Genomic DNA, 8,642 nt, shown 5'->3' on the forward strand with positions numbered 1-8,642 from the left:
CCTCACCATCTGTGGGGCACTAATGTATGGCCTTATGAAGAATCTGCTCACTCCAGCGAAACCCACAGAGAAATTGTTCCAAGAGCACTTGAACCTGAAGGAAAGCGTTCTGATGGCGAAGTACCGGTTCTACACCTACAAAAGGTCTGAAGGCCAGGAAGTGGCGAGTTATGCTGCCGAGCTAAGACTCCATGCAGGACATTGCGAATTTGAAGGACATTTGGAGCACATGGTCAGAGACGTTTTAGTACCTGGCATTGTCCACGAGACCACACTTCACAAACTTTTGACTGTAGAGAACCCACTCTTGAGTAAGGCTGTAGCGATAGCCCAGGCATTCATTGCCACCAGTGACAATACTAAGCAAATCTCTCAGCACACAAGTGCTGCTACAAGTACTGTGAACAAAGTAATGTTGTTTTCAAATTGTAACGTACAGGGCAGGTCACATATACCTGCAGCTGCATCTCCGCAGATGACTCAGAGTCCACCATCAAGGGTGATGAATGCAAGGCCATTAACACCTTGTTGACGCTGCAGGGGTGATCTTCATTTCCATTCATGCCGATTCAAAGCGTACGTTTGCAAAGGCTGTGAAACAATGGGACACCTCCAACAAGTGTGCAGGCGAGCTGCTAAGCCTGTTAAACCTGCAAACCACCATGTTGCAGAGGAGGACAGATCCATGTAGGATCAGATATAAGAGGCAGAGGTATATGGGGTGTACACATTCACCACGAATTGTGTCCTGATAATGCTGAATGTTGAACTAAATGGATTCCTGGTGTCAATGGAGCTGGACACGGGTGCAAGCCAGTCCATCATGGGCAAAAAGACTTTCGAAAGATTGTGGTGCAACAAGGCCTCAAGGCCAGTCTTAACTCCAGTTCACACGGAACTAAGAACGTACATGAAAGAACTGATTCCTGTAATCGGCAGTGCTACAGTAAAGGTCTCTTACAAAGGAGCGGTGCACAATCTACAACTCTGGGTGGTACCTGGCGATGGTCCCACACCGCCTGGCAGGAGCTGGCTGGGAAAGATACGCTGGAACTAGAAACATAGAAACATAGAAAATAGGTGCAGGAGTAGGCCATTCGGCCCTTCTAGCCTGCACCGCCATTCAATGAGTTCATGGCTGAACATTCAACTTCAGTACCCCATTCCTGCTTTCTCGCCATACCCCTTGATCCCCCTAGTAGTAAGGACCTCATCTAACTCCTTTTTGAATATATTTAGTGAATTGGCCTCAACAACTTTCTGTGGTAGAGAATTCCACAGGTTCACCACTCTCTGGGTGAAGAAGTTCCTCCGCATCTCGGTCCTAAATGGCTTACCCCTTATCCTTAGACTGTGACCTCTGGTTCTGGACTTCCCCAACATTGGGAACATTCTTCCTGCATCTAACCTGTCTAACCCCGTCAGAATTTTAAATGTTTCTATGAGGTCCCCTCTCATTCTTCTGAACTCCAGTGAATACAAGCCCAGTTGATCCAGTCTTTCTTGATAGGTCAGTCCCGCCATCCCGGAAATCAGTCTGGTGAACCTTCGCTGCACTCCCTCAATAGCAAGAATGTCCTTCCTCAGGTTAGGAGACCAAAACTGTACACAATACTCCAGGTGTGGCCTCACCAAGGCCCTGTACAACTGTAGCAACACCTCCCTGCCCCTGTACTCAAATCCCCTTGCTATGAAGGCCAACATGCCATTTGCTTTCTTAACAGCCTGCTGCACCTGCATGCCAACCTTCAATGACTGATGTACCATGACACCCAGGTCTCTTTGCACCTCCCCTTTTCCTAATCTGTCACTAGGACGACTGTCACCTGCTGATGACACTTCGTGTGCCCAGGTCTTAAACAAATTTCCTTTCCTGTTCAAACCAGGCATCTGGAAATTCCAAGGAGCAAAAGTGCAGATCCACCTAATTTGGGCAGTGCGACCCATCCATCACAAGGCGAGAGCAGTACCTTACATGATGAGAGGAAGGGTAGAGATCAAGCTAGACCGGCTGCAAAGAGAGGGCATCATTTCACCGATCAAGTTCAGCGAGTGGGCCAGTCCTATTGTCTCAGTCCTCAAGGGAGACGGCACTGTCAGGATCTGTGGCGATTACAAAATAACTATCAATCGTTTCTTCCTGCAGGACCAATACCCACTACCAAAGGCCGACGAACTCTTGGGAGGAAAGATGTTCACGAAGCTGGATCTGACTTCAGCCTACATGACGCAGGAACTGGAGGAATCATCGAAGGCTCTCACCTGCATCAACACATACAAGAGCCTTTTTGTTTATAACTGATGCCCGTTTGGAATCTGATTAGCGGCAGCAATATTCCAGAGAAACATGGAAAGTTTACTGAAGTCAGTCCCACACAGCGTGGTCTTCCAGGTTGCCATCTTGGTCACAGGTCAGAACACCTGCAGAACCTGGAGGAGGTTCTTAGTCGACTCAACCGCGTGGGGCTCAGGTTAAAACGCTTGAAGTGCATTTTCCTGGTACCTGAAGTGGAGTTCCTGAGAAGGGGAATTGTGGCGGATGGCATCAGGCCCACCAACGCGAAGATAGAGGCGATCGAGAACGCACCGATGCCACAGAACATGTTGGAGTTGCGGTCGTTTCTGGGACTTTTGAACTACTTTGGTAACTTCTTACCGGGTCTCGGCACACTGCTAGAACCACTACATGTCAAACTACGAAAAGGGGGCGAATGGGTTTGGGGCAAAAGCCAAGAAAATGCCTTTGCAAAAGCGAGAAAATTGTGATGCTCAAACAAATTGCTTGTGTTGTATGATCCATGTAAGCGTTTGGTGCTTGCATGTGATGCGTCATCATATGGCGTTGGGTGTTTATTGCAACAAGCTAATAATGTTGGGAAACTGCAACTGGTTGCTTATGCATCCAAGAGTCTGTCTAAGGCTGAGAGAGCCTACAGCATGATTGAAAAAGAAGCGTTAGCGTATGTCTATGGGGAAAAGAAAAGGCAGCAATACCTGCTTGGGCTAAAATTCGAATTGGAAACTGAACATAAGCAAGTTATATTCCTGTTTTCCAAGAGTAAAGGGATAAATACCAACGCATCGGCCCGCATCCAGAGATGGGTGCTCACGTTGTCCGCATACAACTACGCCATCCGCCACAGGCCAGGCACAGAAAACTACGCCGATGCTCTCAGTAGGGGGTGGAAATAGTTATGGAAGCATTTGAGAGTGAGCAATCAACCATCACTGCCTGGCAGGTCAAAACCTGGACAAGCCAGGACCCCTTATTATCTCGAGTCAAATGCTGTGTGCTTCACGTGCTTCATGTGAGCTTGTCCAGTGTCCCAGTGGAAATGTAGGAATAGATAAAGCCGTTCCAGTGGCGCAAAGATGAAATGTCTTTACAGGCAGACTGCCTTCTGTGGGCAATCGAGTAGTGGTCCCCAAGAAGGGTAGAGACACCTTCATCAATGACTTCCACAGTACACACCCAGGCATCATAATGATGAAAGTGGTGGCCCGGTGTCGATGCGGACTTAGAGTCCTGTGTTCACAGATGTAATACATGCCCGCAGTTAAGCAATGTACCCAGGGAGGCGCCGCTAAGTTTATGGTCTTGGCCCTCCATACCGTGGTCTAGGGTACACGTTGACGATGCAGGCCCGTTCTTGGGTAAAATGTTCCTTGTGGTTGTAGATGTGTATTCCAAGTGGATTGAATCTGAGATCATGTCGGCTAGCACGTCCGCTGCCACTACTGAAAGCCTGCGGGCCATGTTTGCCACACATGGCTTATCCGATGTCCTGGTGAGCGACAACGAGCCATGTTTTACTAGTGCTGAGTTCAAATTCATGACCTGTAACGGGATCAAACATGTCACATCTGCCCCGTTTAAATCAGCGTCCAATGGTCAGGCAGAGAGAGCAGTGCAAACCATCAAGCCAGGCTTGAAGAGGGTAACTGAAGGCTCACTGCAGAATCGCCTATCCCGAGTCCTGCTTCGCTACAACACGAGACCCCATCACTCACTGGGATCCCACCTGTCGAACTGCTCATGAAAAGAACACTTAAGACAAGGCTCCCGTTAGTTCACCATGATCTACAAAGTGCATACCATGATAGCGCAAATGCATTACGAGATTGAAATCAATGATACTGTATTTGTTTTAAACTATGGATAAGGTCCCAAGTGGCTTCCCGGCACTGTCCTAGCCAAAGAGGGGAGCAGGGTATTTCGGGCCAAACTTTCAAATGGACTCATTCACCAGAAACACTTGGACCAAATCAAACTCAGATTCACGGACTATCCTGAGCAACCCTCCTTGGATCCTACCTTTTTAGATCCCACAACATACACAGCAGCCCTGCAGGGCCCAACACACCAGGTAGCCCAGCAAGGCCAGCTGCACAGCAACCCGGCGAGGGTCCAACACCAGCTTTCACACCGAGACGATCAACCAGGGCAAGAAGGGCCCCAGATCGACTCACATTGTACATAGTTACACTATTGACTTGGGGTGGGGTGGGTGGGGGGTGTTGGAGGGGCGGGAGTGTTGTTGTGAATGTGGACTTGTATTTACTCTGTACAGCTACTAGAGGGCTCATCCCCTGGAGTCACAATGAATCCCATTATCCCTTGGGAGCTCAGGTATTTAAGGAGTCTTCATAGGTTGGAGAGGCACTCTGGAGGCCTGCAATAAAAAACTACGGTCACACTTTACTTTGAGTTCACAGTGTTCAGTCTGACTCTTTCTCCATACACAACAGTTGAACCCTCTGCTAATGGAAATAAATCCTTCTTAACCACTCTATCTAGGCCCCTCATAGTTTTTAACACCTCAATCAGTTTTCCTCTCAGTCTCCTCTGTTCCAAAGAAAACAAACCCAGCTTATCAGATATTTCCTCCACAGCTAAAATTCCCCAGTCCAGGCAACATCCTCGTAAATCTCCTCTGTACACTTTCTAGAGAGAGGGAGCTGAGAGGGACTGAAGGCGTGTATGGCTGTGATTTGTGCTTGTTTGGCAGTTGTGAGAGGCACGAGGGAGATTCACCAGCAATAAAAGCTTACTAAGCACCAAGAACATAGTTGGCACCGGGTTTTTGTCAACAAATAAGATATAACATGGAAGGGATGGTGGCGGCCCTAGATCTGGTAGCCCCAAGGTGCTGCACCTCCTTTGCCAACAAAACATGAGAGCCAGCAGCCACATCTTGCTTGAGGCTTGGAGCTCGTTCCGACATGATGGACCGTCCTCTCCCGTATCAGTCCAAGCAGCGTTCCGGCCGTCATACCTCCCCCCCCCCCCGCCCCAAAATGAAGCATCGCCAGAGGATCTCCTCAGCCAGGTGGCTTGGAGTCAGGAGGGGAAGGGGAAAGGGTAGAGGTGGGGAGGAGAAGCGGGGGGGGGGGGTGTGGGGGGGCGTCGGGGAATGGGTTTTTTACAGAAATACTGATGATTTCAGACAAATGTTCGATTTAAATGTTTTTTATTTAACAAAACCTTGTAGTGCATTGGCTCAGACAGCTGCACCGTTACACGCTGGTGATTCCTTAACATCAAAGGGTATAATGACTCTTAACTTCAACCAAATTAAAATGTATCTGTCACCAAGGTGATGCCCATCATTGATGTATCAACTGCACACCCAGCAGTGTGTCAATCTTGTAAATAACACCAAAGTTCTTTCAGGCAGAGCGATCATTGATGAGCTCCTGATGTAAGGCTCTTGCAGCTATCATGCCACCACAGGCCCTTTCATGCGGTCTACAGGGAGATGGGGGCATGGCTTCAGCATCAGCCTGAGTGTCGGGGCTGATGTCAGCATCCGCCTCCTCGTCCTCCTCTTCCTCTCGCTGGTGAGGTGGACTATCAGTTTCATCAGGCAATTCTTGTCCCCTCCTGATAGCCATGTTTTGCAACATGGAGCACACCACTATGACCTGCACAGGGTGGTATTGAAGATCGCCTCCTGAGTGGTCCAATATTGCGACTGGCTCTGTGGCTCTCATTGTATCTCCTCTCGGCTTCAGTGTGGGCGCCAGGTGGCGAGTCCATATCCTTAGTCACCAAGCATCCAGCATTGACCTTGTGACCGAGGGAGCTCCCCCGCTCCAAACAGCTCCCACCAGCTCTCGGCAACTTTCTACCCCGCAACCACATCCCCTCCTGCTGTCTAAACCTCCCATAACCAAATAGACACTAATAGGGGCTCTAAGCACGTAAGCACAAACCCTAACCCCTTACCCTAGTCCCAACCCTGCGAGTCCCACAAGTTCGGGCCATTCGGGCCGACCTCAGGCTTCCCACCACTTCACGCATCGGCAACCTCCAGCAACCCCCGATGCCGACGACCCACAATGTCTGGTGACCCCCGACGACCTCCGGCGACCCCGATGACCTGTGACAACCTCCGGCAACCACCGACGACCTCCAGCGAGTCCCACGAGTTCGGGCCTTCTGGGCTTCCCACTACTTCACACATCGGCGACCTCCAACGACTTCACACATACTCCGATGACCCCCGGCAACCTCCAGCCACCAGAAACGTTCCTCGGTGACCTCCGACAACCTATAGCGACCTCCGGCGTCCCCTCTATCTTAAACCGGAAACCTGGAAGGACAATGAAAAATCTTTTTTTTCGAAGAAAAACACATTTTCCTGCTAGACATTTAGAAACTATTTCCTTGAGAGATATTTTTCTTGACTTATCACAGTAAACTCTGGACTATTAGTATTACCCATGTACATATTTTCGATTCAAACTACACTGCACTAATATGTAAGTCAATCTGCTACGTTGATACAATTTGCACTTTCATGGGTATTTTAATCCACATTTGCAATAAAATCTAGCAGATCTGCCCTCAATCATGTACATGCCAGCGTGCTGATAAAACACCTTAATCGCCAACCCTCACTTACTTTGCAATATGTCAAAATAATTTCACATTTACTTACTATGTGGCGCCCTCGACCTGGACCTGGCTATCGGGTCTCCACCCCCCTCATGCGATGATCGGAACACCTCCAGTGGTGGTGGATAGGCCTCTTCTCCACGACAGAGTCTGGGCCTCCTCAGCGATGGCTGGACCTCCTGTGGCGACAAACAACCTCTTCCTCAATGACGATCAGGTCTCCCTCTCCCACGTCGGCAACTGGCCTTCCCATTTCCTTCAGAAATGACTCAAGCTCTCCTTCCCCACCGGTGAACTGGCCTCTTCTCTACCTCCAATACGTGGTGAGTACCATGGCTGTGACTCCCCTGCCCTCCCACCATGAACCCCAGTGGGCCACTGACCCTCCCAATGCCTTCCTCCAACCAAGCCTCGGACCACCTACCACCAAGGGCGCTACCCAGTGCCGAGCCTGTGGCCAACATCTCGCCGTAGGCAACTAGGCCAATATAGCAGTGCCTGGTCTCCAGTCGTGTTGAACCTCCTTGCTCAAGACCTCGTTCAGCTAAGCCCGAGTGGGAGCCGATGTGCAATGACCACCCCACGTTAAAAGAACTCACGCACAGGCATCTTCCACTCCGTTAACATGAAGTTCGGGACCTCGAACGTCAGGAACTTCGTGGACAACCCCAACAGAGGCAGGCCAGAACGCCACACCAACATAGTTGCCCGGGAACTTAGACACTTTGATATCGACATTGCCGCACTAAGTGAGACCTGGCGGGCAGGGGAAGGCCAGCTCAAGGAACAAGATGGAGGTTACACCTTCTTCTAGAAAGGGAAACCAGAGGAAGAACATCACCTTCACGAAGTCATTTTTGCCAGAAAAAATGAGCTGGTTCACCCCCTCAAAGACTCCCCCTGCGGGGCTAACGAACGTCTCATGCCACTTGCACACAACCTATCCTGGAACCAGTGCGCCACAGTCATCAGTGCATATACCCCAACACTCGATGCAAATGATAAGGCCAAAGAGAGTTTTTACACCAACCATGAAAAATCCCTGTCCTGCATCCCCGCGGGCAACAAACTGATCCTCCTCGGTGACTTCAATGCCAGGGTTGACAAGGGCACAGACCTCTGGGGGGACATGATTGGCAGAGGGGGGGGTAGAGAAAGTCAACTTCAGTGGTGCCCTATTCCTGACAAAATGTCTAGAGCACGAACATGTCTTCAGCAGCACATTGTCCCGCCAGAGGGACAAATACAAGCATGGTGGTAACACCCTCACTCCAAGCATTGGCATCTGCTCGACTATGTCATCATCTGAGCCAGGAATCGCAAGGATGTGCGCATCACCCACGCCATGACAGGAGCTGACGACTGCTGGATGGTTCACCACCTAATCTGATCCATCATCCACATCAACATAGCCCCAAAGTGGAGGGGGCAGCAGAAGCAGCGCCGCAACAAAGTCAATGCCGGGGCACTTAATGACCCAGCTAAGAGAGCCCTATATAGCCAGCACCTCACTGCTAACCTGGTGTGCCTTGACGACCCCGAGATGCAGAATGCCCATAGCGCTTGGTCTGTATCACCAGTGCCTACAAAGAGACGCTTGGTTACTCAACCAGGAAACACCAGGTTTGAAGAGAGAGCAAATAGATCACAAGTGCAGGGCATTTCTGAGCCTTAAACAAAAACCCAACGTGGGAGCAGCAAAGCAGCATTACAGACGGCTCAAGGCTGAGGTCCAACAAAA

This window comes from Pristiophorus japonicus, chromosome 22 (assembly GCF_044704955.1).
Source record: "Pristiophorus japonicus isolate sPriJap1 chromosome 22, sPriJap1.hap1, whole genome shotgun sequence".
NCBI lineage: Eukaryota > Metazoa > Chordata > Chondrichthyes > Pristiophoridae > Pristiophorus > Pristiophorus japonicus.